Source organism: Leopardus geoffroyi, chromosome D4, assembly GCF_018350155.1.
Source record: "Leopardus geoffroyi isolate Oge1 chromosome D4, O.geoffroyi_Oge1_pat1.0, whole genome shotgun sequence".
NCBI lineage: Eukaryota > Metazoa > Chordata > Mammalia > Carnivora > Felidae > Leopardus > Leopardus geoffroyi.
The window spans coordinates 55,882,011-55,898,964 of record NC_059342.1 but is presented as its reverse complement, the minus strand read 5'-3'; the positions used below and the strand labels follow the sequence as shown (position 1 = coordinate 55,898,964).

Genomic DNA, 16,954 nt, shown 5'->3' with positions numbered 1-16,954 from the left:
CATCATAAGAGTTCCCAACTCACAGGAAAGCATTAGAAAATCAGAAAATTTTAAATTATCTCATATTAATTTCTTCATAAAATGAAAAAATGAAACTGCAACCACACTATGTGTGTGAGTAGCTCATTTGTCAGCCTAGCAAGGAAAGCCATTTACTAATGGTGAGTTAATTAAATAATGTTTGATTACAGCAGTCAAGGAAATGTGTCTAGAGAAAACGAACTTGTTTAAGATTATTAGCCTTTCCAGAGAGAACAGTTGTTCAAGCAAGTTGAGGATATTGGGAGCAATAGCAATAGTCAATTTAAAAACAAGGCAAATGATTTCTAGCAGGTTTCCTTGAATACAGATGAGTTAACAGATGTTGCAGATTACTTATCAGTTATTTATTTATCAATCAATACAGAGTTTGAGTAACTAAAAAATTAGCCTCTATGAATGCCTATGTGAAACTACTAGAGTAAAGAGTATTTTCAAACTTAAGAAATCATTAATTCAGTATAACCTGAAGTGGAATCTAAGAAATGCTACAAGCAATGGTGGTAAAATGTGTGTGGTAAGAAAAAGGCTTAGTGGGGACAAATTAACAAAACTTGTGAAAATGTAAAATATATAAGGTATTTCAAGACTATGGTTATTCACTGTATTACTCAGCAGCAGGTATTCTCAGGAAAATATCTGAGCAGCAGGTATTCTCAGGAAAATATCTGAACCCATCATGTCTTATAGACCAGTAGTGCCAAAAGATAAATTTCATTTGCTTTCGGGGATTTCACCATCATTGGTTCCAAAACAGAAGGTGAATATCCTGACTTGCCCCACCACTCAGCAGTTCCATGGCTTGGCAGTTTTACTGCCATTTTTTGAGCCCAAGGAATGGACTCAACATTTTTTTAAAGAAAAAAAATCAGCCGCAACCATTATTGTAGAACACCAAATGGATTTGAAAATTTAGCTTTTGCTGAAAACTTGGATTCTTGATGAACTTAAAATTAGCAAAAGACTGCTCATATAAGAAACATACTGCAGGTAAAGCCTAAAATACTTTAATAACTAAAGCTATTAGAATCATATATAATGGCAAACTGCTTTATATGCTTCCTGTTCAGTCAAAAATTAAGGTCTCCATTCCCACACAAATTTGCAAAATATCTATTTTCTGAGCTCAAAGGACAATTTCAGCAGTGTTTTTTGGACCCTAAGTAAAATAGAAAATTCATATTTTATTTTATTTTTTAATTTTCTATTTATTTTTGATAGGCAGAGAGAGACAGAGCACAAGTGGGGGAGGGGCAGAGAGACACGGAGACGCAGAAGCCGAAGCAGGCTCCAGGCTCTGGCTGTCAGCACAGAGCCCGATGCGGGGCTTGAACTCACAAACCGCAAGATCATGACCTGGGCCGAAGCTGGACGCTTAACCAACTGAGCCACCCAGGCGCCCCAGAAAATTCATATTTTAAAATCAATCCATGTATAACTGTGCAACTGAGGAGCTTCAACCTAACCTACAATTGGAAGTGACTAATCTGTACTATAATGATACACTGAAAGACAAATATCAAGAATCTAACAGAATTTTATAAATACCTTCCAAACGATAAATTATTTCCATTAAAATCATATACTCACGGATTGATGTTTGTATTTGGCAGTACCAATCTGTGTGTAGACTTTTTGAAAAGAAAATCTCATTAGAGATCAACATTAACAAATGAACAACTGCAATCAATCTTAATGATAATAGCTCTGAACCCCAATTAAGCATTCTCTAGCCCCCAAAATTAATTCCATTCTTCTCATTAGTAGACCTACATTATAAAAAATTATACTCAACTATTTACATTTTGAATTTTGTCAATAGGGTTTTGTGGAAGTTTGGTTTCTCTCGTTATGTAAGTAACTATGTAATAATAACTTTGATTTTTTCCTTCTGGCCTACAAAGCCTAAAATATCTGCTATCTGGCCTTTTACAGAAAAAGTATGTCAACCTCTGAACTATGTATATAGTTCCACTGAACTCTATAATTGCTTATAGAACTAAAAATAGGTGCAGATTAAAAGAATACAGTATGTAATATCAATGTAATCTGATGGTATAGATAGTACAGCTCTACAGAGGAAATGGAGATAGCATATGCAAAATAATTTATGCAACTGCTCAGCAATCATATGGCTAACAGTATTATTAGTATTGCTATTCTGAGACTACTGTATAATGTGGGATAAAACAAATGAGTAATTAATAATGTGATATTTTAGGGGTGCCTGGGTGGCTCAGTTGGTTAAACATCCGACTCAGGCTCACTCAGGTCATGATCTCGTGGCTTGGGGGTTCGAGCCTCGTGTCGAGCTCTGTGCTGACAGCTCAGAGCCTAGAGTATGCTTCAGATTCTGCGTCTCCCTCTCTCTCTGCCTCTCCCCCACTCGCCCTCTGTCTCTCTCCCTCTCAAAAATAAACATTAAAAAAATAATGATGATGACATTTTAATCCGTTATTCCCTATATCCTTAAGAACAGAATTTTGGGTATGGGAAAAAGGATATATAGATGTCATATAAAAGAGATCAAGTCTTAAAATGTGTGTGTGCGTGGTTGTGTGTGGAAACAGATGTACATACATCACTCCTAACTCTGTCCTAGACAAAATGATAACCCAGCAATGCACATACCTAATGCCCAGATGACATTCTCAAATATCATTTTCCACTAATAACTAGGGTGTCTTGGAGAAACCAGGTAGTTACCAATCTGGAGTAGGAAATGTAAAAGATAAGCCTCAAACACTTGGTCATACCCTATAGCAAGAATGCTATAAAGAACACCTGGAGCGGATCAAGTTATTCAAGAGCTAATGTAGTAGGCTTCAATTGGCCAACAGTAGGACAATCTGAGAATCAATGATGTTAATAATTACCACTGATTAAAACCCATCAGATGTTTGAATTCCTAAATTCAAAATAACACTATTTTAAAAATAGTTCTTAAAGGATAATAGGGAACTAATCTGCTATCTTGAAAGAGATAAAGACATAGAACCAAGTATGTATGTATCCTGTAGCTCTGGATAACTAGTAGATAAGCAGAAACATCTTTTTTTTTTTTTTTAACGTTTATTTATTTTTGACACAGAGAGAGACAGAGCATGAACAGGGGAGGGGCAGAGAGAGAGGGAGACACAGAATCCGAAACGGGCTACAGGCTCCAGGCTCTGAGCGGTCAGCACAGAGCCCAACGCGGGGCTCGAACTCATGGACCGTGAGATCATGACCTGAGCCGAAGTCGGACGCTTAACCAACCAAGCCACCCATGCACCCCAGAGAAACATCTCTTAATAAAAGTATCCCAACTAATAAATAAAAAAGAAATAACAGAATGTTACTGTTTTGCAACTATCAATAATTTAATTGATCTGGGCATAAAGCCCAACTGCTAACATGACAATAAGAGAGAAAACCAGTAACATAACTCCTGATTAAAGAACACAATACTGCCTATAGCAATGCCTAAAGGACTGAACCAGAGTCTGACCAAGGCTGTGAATCCAGCTATCAATTTGTAATAAACACAGAGGATGAAGGAACATGCTTAACTGCAACATGAGATGTGCAATCAGTAAAATTCAAACTTTGGCCGGGGTTCTTCAAGAGAAAAAAATGTAAAGAAAGAGGCAGAGGGGTAAACTGTAATTTAAAAAAAACTTTAAAAACCCGAAATTTTTAAAAATGAGTAACACGATAGTCTATGAATGCATACTTGGTGATAAAACTATAAAGAATAAGGAAATGATTAAGAGTCAGAACAATGGTTATCTGGGAAGGGGAGGGGGAAGAGGTTATAATCAAAATGGGGTATGGGAAGGATTCCTGGATAGCTGAAAAATAGTTCTATTTTTTGACCTGGGTGCTGTAGTCTCATGAATATTTGCCTTATTTAAAAAAAAAAAGGGGGGGGGGGGGTTGAGGGGGCGCCTGGGTGGCTCAGTCAGTTAAGCAACTGACTTCAGCTCAGGTCATGAACTCACTGTTTGTGAGTTCAAGTCCCACATTGGGCTCTGTGCTGACAGCTCAAGGACTGAAGCCTGTTTCAAATTCTGTGTTTCCCTCTCTCTCTGTCCCTCTCCCACTCACACTGTTTGTCTCTCTCTCTCTCAAAAATAAATATTAAAAAGGTGGGGGGGTCGGGGCGCCTGGGTGGCGCAGTCGGTTAAGCGTCCAACTTCAGCCAGGTCACGATCTCGCGGTCCGTGAGTTCGAGCCCCGCGTCAGGCTCTGGGCTGATGGCTCAGAGCCTGGAGCCTGTTTCCGATTCTGTATCTCCCTCTCTCTCTGCCCCTCCCCCGTTCATGCTCTGTCTCTCTCTGTCCCAAAAATAAATAAAAAAAATAAAAAATAAAAAGGCGGGGGGGTGCCTGGGTGGCTCAGTTGGTTAAGCATCCGACTTCAGCTCAGGTCATGATCTTGTGGTCCGTGAGTTCCAGCCCCACGTTGGGCTCTGTGCTGACAGCTCAGAGCCTGGAGCCTGCTTTGGATTCTGTGTCCCACACTCCTCTCTGCCCCTTCCCCACTCATGCTCTGTCTCACTCTGTCTCTCATAAATAAATAAATGTTAAAAAAAAATTTTTTTAATTAAAAAAGAAAAAAAGTGGGGTGCTTGGGTGGCTCAGTCAGTTGAGTGTCCGACTTCGGCTCAAGTCATGATCTCACGGTTTGTGGGTTCATGCCCCATGTCGGGCTCTATCTCCACTTGTACTCTGTCTGTGTCTGTCTCTCTCTCTCTCTCTCTCAAAAATAAATAATATTTTTAAACAAGAAAAGGAAAAAAAGGGGGGGGGGCACCTGGGTGGCTCAGTCAGTTAAGCATCAACTTCAGTCCAGGTCATGATCTCGCAGTTCCTGAGTTCGAGCCCCATTTCCAGGCTGACAGCTCAGAGCCTAGAGCCTGATTTGGGTTCTAGCTCCCTCTCTGCTCCTCTGTCTGTCTCTCTCTCTCTCACTCACACACTCACACACACACACACACACACACACTCTTTTTCTCTCATAAATATTTTTTTTTAATTTTTTTTTTTAACATTTATTTATTTTTGAGAGAGAGAGAGACAGAGCATGAATGCGGGAGGGTCAGAGAGAGAGGGAGACACAGAATCCGAAACAGGCTCCAGGCTCCGAGCTGTCAGCACAGAGCCCGACACGGGGCTTGAACTCATGGACGTGAGATCATGACCTGGGCCGAAGTCGGACACTCAACCGACTGAGCCACCCAGGCGCCCCTCATAAATATTTTTTAAAGTGTGCACGTGTTTGAGATTTTCTGCTTATTTTACAAGGATTAAATATGTAAAACAACAATACTATTATTGCCTTAGAGGTTTATAAGACATGTGTAACTAAAATGTGATATCAGTAGCACAAAGGGTAAGGAGGACAGACTGGAATTCAATTGTTATGTGGTTCTCACTTTTTTTGAAAAGCACTGAGACTAAAATGTAGTAAGTTAAGAATACAGGGGTGTGTGGGTTGCTCAGTGGTTAAGCATCTCACTCTTGATTTTGGCTCATGTCAAAATTCATGGTTCGTGGGATGGAGCCCCACATTGGGCTCTGCACAGACAGTGCTCAGCCTGCTTGGGATTCTCTCTCTCCCTCTCTCTCTCTGCCCCTCCCCTACCTGTACACATGTGCACTCTCTCTCAAAATATATAAACTTAAAAAAAATAAAGTATGCAGACTGAGGGGCACCTGGCTGGCTCAGTCAGAAGAGCATGCAACTCTTGATCTCTGGGTCATGAGTGTGAGTTCCACCTTGGGTATAGAGATTACATACATACATACATATTTAAAAAAAAAAAAAAAAAAAGAATGCAGATTGAAATATCTAGGGCAGTGGTTCTTTTTTAAATTTTTTTTTTTCCAACGTTTATTTATTTTTGGGACAGAGAGAGACAGAGCATGAACAGGGGAGGGGCAGAGAGAGAGGGAGACACAGAATCGGAAACAGGCTCCAGGCTCTGAGCCATCAGCCCAGAGCCCGACGCGGGGCTCGAACTCACGGACCGCGAGATCGTGACCTGGCTGAAGTCAGACACTTAACCGACTGCGCCACCCAGGCGCCCCTAGGGCAGTGGTTCTTAACCAGGGACAATTTTACCCTCCAAGGAGACATCTTGTAATGCTTGAAGACTGGTTGTCACAACTGAGAGACGGCTGCTACAGGTACCTAGTGGGTAGCAGCCAGGGATGCTGCTAAACATCATAAAACACACAGGATAGCCCCCTACCCCACAACAAAAAATCACTGGCTCCAAATGTCAATTGTGTTAAAGTTGAGAAACTCTGATTTAGGATAACTGCTAAAAACAATTACAGGAATGTATAACAAACAAAGAAGATAAAATGGAGTAATTTCACTTACATGAAGTTGAAAAATAGGCAAAACTAAATTATGATAGAAATCATCAAAATAATCAGTGGCTATAGGGTATTTTTAAGTTTATTTATTTGGGGGAGGGGGGGGTAGAGACAGAATCCCAAGCAGGCTCTGCACTGCCAACAAAGAGCCCAATGTGTGGTTCGAACTCACAAACTGTGAGATCATGCCCAGAGCTGAAACCAGTAAAACCAAGAGTCAGACGCTTAACTTACTGAACCATCCGGGTGCCTCCTAGGTTTTGTGTGTGTGTTTTGTTTTGTTTTTTAAGTAAGCTGTATGCCCATTGTGCGGCTTGAACGCAGAACCCTGAGATAAAGAGTTGCATGCTTTACCAACTGAGCCAGCCAGACACCCCTAATTAATGGTTTAGGGGAGTGAGGGTACAGACTTGGAAGGGGTACAAGAGTGCCTTTTGGAGCACTAAAAATGTTTTCTCTCGTTCTAGGCATACACTTTACTGTATATTAAACCTCAACTGAAAAAACAAAAAAACAAAAAACAAAAAAAAAGACTACTGAGCAGATAACCAAAGATTACCAGACTTAAGGTAAAGTCTTTAACATGAATCTTTCTTATCAAAAACAACCTGGGGGGCTCCTGGGGGGCTCAGTCGGTTGAGCGTCCGACTTCGGCTCAGGTCATGATCTCACAGCTCATGAGTTCGAGCCCTGCGTCAGCCTCAGAGCCTGGAGCCTGCTTCGGATTCTGTGTCTCCCTCTCTCTCTGCCCCTAACCCACTCACATTCTGTCTCTGTCTCTCTAAAAAATGAATAAACATTAAAAAAAAATTAAAAAAAAAAAAAAAACAACGTGGAAGAAATAGTCTGTTTGGGAAAAATAAGCTTAAAAAAATAAATCAGCATCTACCGCTACATAAAAATATACAATGTCTTCAGAAAGTTCGGAGAAAACACTGCAACCAAGACTCAAAAACAATGTTATTTTTAAAAATCAGGTATCGGGGCGCCTGGGTGGCTCAGTCGGTTGAGCGGCGGACTTCGGCTCAGGTCATGATCTCGCAGTCCGTGAGTTCGAGCCCCGCGTCAGGCTCTGTGCTAACAGCTCGGAGCCTGGAGCCTGTTTCGGATTCTGTGTCTCCCTCTCTCCGACCCTCTCCCGTTCATGCTCTGTCTCTCTCTGTCTCAAAAATAAATAAACGTTAAAAAAAATTTTTTTTTAAAGATAAAAATAAAAATCAGGTATCAAGATAGAACTCTTTAAATAAAAACAGCAGAGATAAACATACAGAAATTCTACTCTTAGGTATTCTATTTACCCAAGAGATAAAAATGAATGTCCACTAAAAGACCTTAACAAAAATGTTCATAACAGCTTTATTTCAAGTAGCAAAAACTGGAAAAATGCCTATCAAACAGAGAAAGAGATAAACAAATTAGGGTATATTGATACAATGGAATACTACTCATCAAAAGGAACAAACTACATGTAACATATGTGAATCTCAAAAACAATATGTTGAGGAAAAGCAGCCAAACCCAGGAATACATACTGTATGATTTCATTTACATAAATCTCTGAAACAGGCAAAAATAAAAGCTATAGTGATAGCAAACAAGAGTAGCTGCCTGGGATGATGTGGAGGAAAATTACTGGGAAGGGGTATGAAGGAACTGTCTGGAATTACGGAAATGTTCTATAATTTCACAGAGGTGGTGACTAAATGGGAATTGTCAAAATTAATCAAGCCACACCCTTAAAATCAGTACATTTTATTGTATGTAAATTATACTAAAAATGCTACATAAAACAAAAATGAATAACTCCACCGAAGGGGTGAAAGATAAAGGTGAGTTAATTATTTCTTTTTAAGTTTATTTATTTTGTGAGAGTGTGATCTGGGAGAGGGGCAGAGATAGGGAGAGAAAGAATCGCAAGTAGGCTCCTCGCTGTGAGCAGGAAGACCAACAAGGGGCTCATACAAACTGTGAGATCATGACCTAAGCCACAATCAAGACCCAGACGCCCAACCAGCTGAGCCATTCAGGCACCCAAGATTTTTTTTTTTTTTTAAGTAATCTCCACACCCAGTGTGGGGCTCAAACTTACAACCCTGAGATCAAGAGCCACATGCTCCTCCTACTGAGTCAGCTAAGCACTCCAGGTGAGGTAATTTTTTTAAAGTTTTTATTTATTTTGAGAGAGAGAGAGAGAGAGAGAGAGAGAGAGAGAGAGAGAGAAGGGGGGGCCATGAGTGGGGGAGGGACAGAGAGAGAGGAAGAGAGACAGAATCCCAAGCAGACTCCACACTGTCAGTGCATGAATTTTATTCTGCATAGTTGCCTCATGAGATCATAATCTGAGCTGAAATCAAGAGTAAAAGTATAAAAACATGGGGCACCTGGCTGGCTCAGTGAGTAGATCATGCAACTCTTGATCTTGGGGTAGTGAGTTCAAGCCCCACATTAAGGGTAGAGATTACTTAAAAAAATAATAAATAATAACAAAAATAAAAACACAAAGAAACTGAAAATCAGATAAAAAGACTTTTTTTTTTTTTTTTTTTTGACAGGGAGACAGTGAGTGTAAATAAAGAAGGGGCAGAAGGGGAGAGACAGAATCAGCAGGTTCCATGCCCAGCAGACAGTGAGAGATCATGACCTGAGTTGACATCAAGAATTGGATGCTTAACCAACTGACCCACTCAGGCACCTCAAAGACAATGTAAATTAGAGATTAATCCAGGCAATCCAACATCCACGTAACAGGCACTTCCAAAAGATAACAGCAAAAAAAATTTATAGGAGAAAATATCATTGAAATAACTCAAGAAAATTTTTCAATGCTGAAGAACACGAGTTTCCAGATTAAAAGTACCCATAGCAATGTGAAATTTCAGAACAGTGGGAACACAAAGATGATCTTGCAAATTTCCAGAAGAAAAGAATTCACATATAATGGGCAGGATTTAGAATGGTTCCGAATTTCAAAAAGCCCTTCTGGAACCAAGAAGATAATAGAGCAATAGCCTCAAAATTCTAAAGCTATGTGATTTCCAACCTAGAATTCTATACCCTGCCAAGCAACTCAAATTCAGTAAGAGCTCAAGTTAGAATAAGAGCTCTAGAGGCGCCTGGGTGGCTCAGTCGGTTGAGTGTCCGACTTCAGCTCAGGTCATGATCTTGCAGTTCGTGAGTTCGAGCCCCGCATCGGACTCCGTGCTGACAGCTCAGAGCCTGGAGCCTGCTTCGGATTCTGTATCTCCCTCTCTCTCTGCCCCTTCCCTGCTCATGCTCTGTCTCTCAAAAATGAATAAACGTTAAAAAAAAAAAAAAAAGAATAAGAGCTCAAAAATTCATGTGCTATGCACACCTCCTCAAAAACACCTACTGAAGGATATGATATACCAAAACATGAGAATGAACCAAAGACACAGACAATAAGGTAAACAGCCAATATAACACAGGTAGGAGCATGAAACACCCAGGCTGATGGCAAAGACAGTAAACTCAGTAAACAGCTATAAACTAGATACAGAAGGCAACTATGCAGAATAAAATTCAGAATACTTCAGGAGACTGGTGAAAAGTAAAATGATACAGCCGCTTTGGCGAACTGTCTGGTAATTTCCCACAAGATTGAACAGTTACCATATAATCTAGCAATTCCACCCCTAGATACACACCCAAGAGAAATGAAAAGAATATCCACACAAAATATGTACATAAATGTTCACAGAAGCATTATTCATAATAGCCAAAAAGTAGAAACAACCCAAATGTCCATCAACAGACAAATGGATAAACAAAATGCATTATGTCCATACAATGTGATTTTATTCAGCAACAGATGAATTTTGAAAACATTGTGCTAAGTTAAAGAAGTCAGTAACAAAAGATCATATATATATATGTATAAATGTATCTGTGTATATATGTGTATATATATATGTATATATACATACTGTACAATTCCATCTATACAAAATGTTCAGAACACACAAATCTAGTATATGTGCTGCCAAAGCAAGCACTAGAACAGGCAAGTCTAATACACAGAAAAAGTAGATTAGTGATTGTTTAGGATTGAAGAGGTTGCTGAGAAAGGGGGTATGACTGCTAAAGGTTAAGAGATTTTCCTAGGGGAAAAAAAACTGGAGGGGGGGGGGGGTCCCCTGGGTGGCTCAGTCGGTTAAGTGTTTGACTTGATCTCAGATCAGGTTTTGAGCTCATGATTGTAGTTCAAGCCCCACAGTGGGCTCTACACTGGGCATAAAGCATACTTAAAAAAAAGTTTTCTTGGTAGGTGATGAAAATATGCTAAAATTGGTTGTAGTAACAATGATTGCATAACTCTGTAAATATGCTACAAACCACTGGATTAAACACTGTAAGTGGCAGAATTACATGGAATATAAATTATATCTAAATAAAGCTATTACAAAAAAAATTCTTGGGATTAGTGGTAACTACATAGAAAAGTAAATGAGTAAGCAAAATAAGGTAACTATATGGAAAACAAAATATTATATGGGAAAATATTTTGGGGGCATCTGGGTGGCTCAGTTGATTAAGCATTCAACTCTTGGTTTCGGTTGATGTCACAATCTCATGGTTTTGTGAGTTTGAGTCCCTCGTTGGGCTCTGTGCTTGCAGTGTGTAGCATGCCTGGGATTCTTTCTCTCTCCTTGCCCCTCCCCCACTCACGCTATCTCTGTCTCTTTCAAAATAAATAAACTTAAAAAAAAAGTAATATTTTACTACATCTTAAATTTTAAGTAATGAAGATCTATAATTATGATATAACTTTAGGAAGACTGGAGGAATATATGTGCATGTATGTGTAACATATATGTTAGAGGGAAAGAAGACAGTGGAGGGATTTAAAAAGAAATCCTTATCTTCTATGGAGGGCAATCACAGATAATAAAATTTAAAAATCAGAGAGTAGTAATAGAAGCACAGTATTAAGGAGGTTAATGCCAAAATGATCAGCTATAAAATTTTTTTTTTTTAACGTTTATTTATTTTTGAGACAGAGAGAGACAGAGCATGAATGGGGGAGGGGCAGAGAGAGAGGGAGACACAGAATTGGAAGCAGGCTCCAGGCTCAGAGCCATCAGCCCAGAGCCCGACGCGGGGCTCGAACTCACGGACCGTGAGATCGTGACCTGAGCTGAAGTCGGACATTTAACCGACTGAGCCACCCTGGCGCCCCAGCTATAAGAATTTTAAGTTCTTTTGTGTGGAGTGATGGAAATGAAGAGGCAGTGTCTGGGGGACTATTTTATGAAGTAACTGCAAAATTCATTTAATTCTTTAAATTACAGACAGGTAAAACTTTGATTTTTATAAAATTTTTAACTCAATACAAGCAATTTAAAAGTTAAGAAGCTATTAGAAAATTGGGAAGATATTCAACAGAGGGGAAGTGGATATTTTGTGATCATCTTCCATAGCAAAAAAAAAAAAAAAAAAAAAAAAAAGAAAGAAAGAAAGAGAAAAAGGAAAAGAAAGAAAAAGAAAGACTGCTTTTAAAGTACAAAAATTAATGGTATTAAGTACTAAAGTATATACTTAAAAATGGCTAAAATGGAAGGGAGCACCTGGTTAGCTCAGTCAGAAGAGCACAGTACTCTTAACCTCAGGGTCCTAACTTCCATTGGGTGTGGAAACCACTTTAAAAAAATTTTTTTTAATGTTTATTTATTTTGAGAAAGGGAAAATCCCAAGCAGGCTCCTCACTGACAGCACAGAACCCAACATGGGGATCGATCTCAGGAACCATGAAATCATGACCTGAGCCGAAATCAAGAGTCAGACACCGAACCAACTAAACCACCCAGGTTCCCCTAAGAAAAAAAAAAAATGTTTTTAAAGAAGGTTAAAATGGGAAATTTTATGTTAAGTGGTTAGTACAATTTTTTAAATGAAAAAATGGAAAAAAAAACACCACCACCTCTGGGAAATACAAACAGGGATATGGGAAGGGATAGAGTAGTAGGCATAATAAAACTTTTCATTTAATATGATCCTACATGATGCACATGTTATTATTTAAAAGTTTTTTTTTTTTTTTTTTTTTTCAACGTTTATTTATTTTTGGGACAGAGAGAGACAGAGCATGAACAGGGGAGGGGCAGAGAGAGAGGGAGACACAGAATCGGAAACAGGCTCCAGGCTCTGAGCCATCAGCCCAGAGCCCGACGCGGGGCTCGAACTCACGGACCGCGAGATCGTGACCTGGCTGAAGTCGGACGCTTAACCGACTGCGCCACCCAGGCGCCCCCACATGTTATTATTTATAAAGTGAAAAATACCACTCAAAACAGTGTTGCTAACACTAACACCAACTAACATTTACTGACTGCTTTTCACATAGCAGGCACATTCTAAGTACCTTCACATGTACTAACATAAAACTTAATTCTCACAGTATTCCTAACAAAGCATATGCCACATTCCCCTTCATCCCATTTTACAGAAGAAACTAAAGGCCTACAGAGGTTAAATAATTTGCCCAAGATCACCGGTTCAGAACCAGAACCTAGCTATCTTACTGTAAAGCCCAAACTTTAATCACTATATTATAATGCCTCTGTATTAAGGAAGAATGAGATTTAGCAGAAAACTCAAAGGGTTACTAAATACTAAAGTACATAATGCCTACTCTCTAACTCCACTGGGAAATATGAACAGTTTTAAGTTTTAACCCTGAGTCTTCAGTCTCTAAAGTTGCTTGTAGGGACTAAAATCACAACCCATAAAAACCCAAGAAATTAGTTGCACTAAATAGCACTTAACAAAAAAAGAAAAAAAGAAAGAAAAGTCTAACTACAAGTCTTTACAACAGAAAATAAACATAATTCAACTTTTTACTCACTGCCTTCTACTTCATTAACCCACGAGGGCATACAACAAAGAATAACACACACTATTCTTTTTTTTTTTTGAGGGAGAGAGTGTGAGCAGGGGAGGAGCAGAGGGGAGTGGGGGGGCGGGGGGAGACAGAGGATCTGAAGCGGGCTTCACACTGATAGCAGAAAGCCCCATGTGGAGCTCAAAATCATGAGCATGTCCTCAGCCTAAATCTGATGCTTAACCAACTAAGCCACCCAGGTGCCCCAACACACTATTTTTTAGCTCTCAAGTAAGATGTTCTTCAGATCTTCATGGTTAGTTAACTCTGCCCCTTATGAGAACATTCCAAAAGTCACATTTCTTCAGAAATATCTAAACTGTCACACACACAAAAATTTTTAATATCCTCTTCCTAACTTCAGACCCCTACTTAACTATTTTACTCTTCTCCTTAGCGCTTAACCACTTTCTGAGATGCCATATACTTTTTGTTCATTGTCTATCTCTCCCACTAGAATATAAGCACCATGAGTCAAGGGTTTTGTTCACTGTACCCTTGGCACCTACAACAGTGCCTGACACATGTAAGCACTCAATATTGGTAAACAAAAGTATACATAAACAAAAATAACAAACTTTAAATGTTCTCCATATTTCTGAAGTTAATATTTATAGTTTTAATTATATATAAGAATAACATAATGATGATTTACCTAGGCCCCAAATCCTTCTCCAGGTGTTTGTAGAGCATTACATGAGAAGCTAAAATATTCAACTTAGCAATACTTTTTCCTAGTGTTCTCATTTACTAAATTACTGCTTCAGGGGCGCCTGGGTGGCGCAGTCGGTTAAGCGTCCGACTTCAGCCAGGTCACGATCTCACGGTCCGGGAGTTCGAGCCCCGCGTCGGGCTCTGGGCTGATGGCTCAGAGCCTGGAGCCTGTTTCTGATTCTGTGTCTCCCTCTCTCTCTGCCCCTCCCCCGTTCATGCTCTGTCTCTCTCTGTCCCAAAAATAAATAAACGTTGGAAAAAAAAAAAATTTTTTTTTAAATAAATAAATAAATTACTGCTTCAGAAATACATTAGACATGTTATGAAGTAATTTCCTTGCCTGAACAAAAATCACAACTATCAACTACTCATTAAGAACATCATATAGGGGCACCGGGGTGGCACAGTCAGTTAAGTGTCTGAATCTTGATTTCAGCTTGCATCATGTTCTCATAGTTCATGAGTTCGAGCCCCACATGTGGCTCTGTGCTGATGGCGTGAAGCCTGCCTGGGATTCTGTCTCTCCTTCTCTCTGCCCCCCTCCCATTTGTGCACTTGCACACTCACTTGCTCTCTCAAAATAAAAAATTAAAGAAAATTAGGGGTGCCTGGGTGGCTCAGTCAGTTAAGATGGGACTTGGGCTCAAGTCATGATCTCGCAGTTCATGGGTTCGAGCCCTGGGTGGAGCTCTGTACTGACAATGAGCAGCTGGAGCCTGTTTCAGATTGTGTCTGCCTCCCCCACTCGTGTTCTGTCTCACTCCCAAAAATAAATAAAGGTTAAAAAAAAATTTTTTTTTAAAAACTAAAAAATAAAAAGATCACATAGAAAAATCCTTGGGAAAAAATTATATACGCTATTAACATAAAAATTCCAAAGCTTAAAGAACACCTCTGGTTATAATTTCACAGGTATGTGTCATGGTTACATGAGAAGATGGTACTTGGTGGTAGAGTAGTCACATAAACATAACAGTGAATTTTAAAGTACCTCATTTTTGGCTAATAAAAAAATGTATAAATATATAACTCTGGAACATAAAGTCATTCTACTTATAAAGCAAAACACAGAATCACACTGAATATCAGGAATAGGAACCTTGTTTTACATCAGAATCACCTGGAGGGGTGCCTGGATGGCTCAGTCGGTTAAGCGTCCGACTTCGGCTCAGGTCACGATCTCGCAGTTCATGGGTTCGAGACCCACGTCGGGCTCTGGGCTGACAGCTTGGAGTCTGGAGCCAGCTTCGGATTCTGTGTCTCCCTCTCTCTCTCTGTTCCTCCCCTGCTCTCACTCTGTCTCTCTCTCTCTCTCTCAAAAATAAAGATTAAAAGGGGCGCCTGGGTGGCGCAGTCGGTTAAGCGTCCGACTTCAGCCAGGTCACGATCTCGCGGTCCGTGAGTTCGAGCCCCGCATCAGGCTCTGGGCTGATGGCTCAGAGCCTGGAGCCTGTTTCTGATTCTGTGTCTCCCTCTCTCTCTGCCCCTCCCCCGTTCATGCTCTGTCTCTCTCTGTCCCAAAAATAAATAAACGTTGAAAAAAAAAATTTTTAAAAATAAAAAAATAAAAAAAATAAAGATTAAAAAAAAATTTAAAAAAAAAAATCACCTGGAAACGCCCACCAGATTCCCATGTCCCTCCCCAGAATATTCTCATTTCTTTCTCAGATATGTGGTTTACAAATACATTCTCCCAGTTCATGGCTTGTCTTTTCATTCTCTTATCTGTGTCCTTCACAGAAAATAGTTTTAAATTTTGATGAAGTTCACTTCATCAATTTTTTTCTTTTCAGGGATCATGCCTCTGGTGCTGTATCTAAGAGCTCTCGGCCAAACTCAAGGTCAAGAAGACTTTTCTCAAGGCTTTCTTCCAGGGGTTTTAATGCTTTATGATTTACATGTAGGTTTATGATCCATGCTGAGTTACTTTTTGCATAAAATACATTATATAGGTTGAGGCTTACTTCTTTACATACAGACGAGCAATTTTTGCAACACCATATGTTGAAAAGACTGTCCTTTCTCCAGTGAATTATTTGCACCTTTGTCAAAAAATCAGTTGACTATATTTAAGTCTATTTCTCAGTTCTCTATTCTGTTTCTTTAGTTCAATATATCACACTCTCTTGATTAGTATTCCTTTATACTGCATCTTAAAATTGGGTATTATGAATTTTCTAGCTTTGCTCTTCTTTTTCAAAATCGTTTTGGCTAATCTAATCCCATTAACTTTCCATATATAACTATGTAAAACCAAGGCATAGTAGCCAAGTCTTTAATGGTTTCCTAGCCCTCTAGAAAATTAGCATTTTTACTATTGCATCTTATCTTGTCAAAATCAGTTCCAAATATCTTCTCTAAATGTATATGGAGATGTTCATAACTTTGACCCAATATATCCAGTACCAGAAACTTATGTGAAAAACACACAAATATAGATATAAAGATGTATTCAAGACAGTATTGTTTAGGGACACGTGGGAGGCTCAGTCGGTTAAGTGTCCAACTTTAGCTCAGGTCATAATCTCACAGTTTGTGGGCTCGAGCCCAGCATTGGGTTCTGCACTGAGGGCAGAGCCTGCTTATGATTCTCTCTCTCTCTCCGCCTCTCCTCCAATCACTCATGTGTGTGGCACAGTCTCTCAAAATAAATAAATAAACTGGAGGAAAAAGAAAAGATAGTATTTTTTAGAAAGGAAAATAAATCCCCAGGTCCAATAACAGAGAAAAGGTTAAATAACAGCTGGGAAAATGTTCAGAATATATTAAGTTTAAAAAATGAATACGCAGTATCTGATTTTTGAGATGAACTATAGCATATTCAGAAGAAAATGTATTACAAGTATTACTTCTAGGGGTGCCTAGCTGGCTCGGTCGTACAGCATGCAATTCTTGATCTCGGAGTCACAAGTTCAAGCCCCATGTTGGGCACAGA

General features: G+C 39.4%; 1 protein-coding gene across 1 annotated transcript in view; it reads right to left on the bottom strand.

Annotated features, from left to right (window-relative positions):
• The window catches only part of UBE2R2 (ubiquitin conjugating enzyme E2 R2), a 119,905-nt gene that overhangs the window by 84,307 nt on the left and 18,644 nt on the right, over nucleotides 1-16,954 (bottom strand). The gene's annotated exons all lie outside the window — the stretch shown is intronic.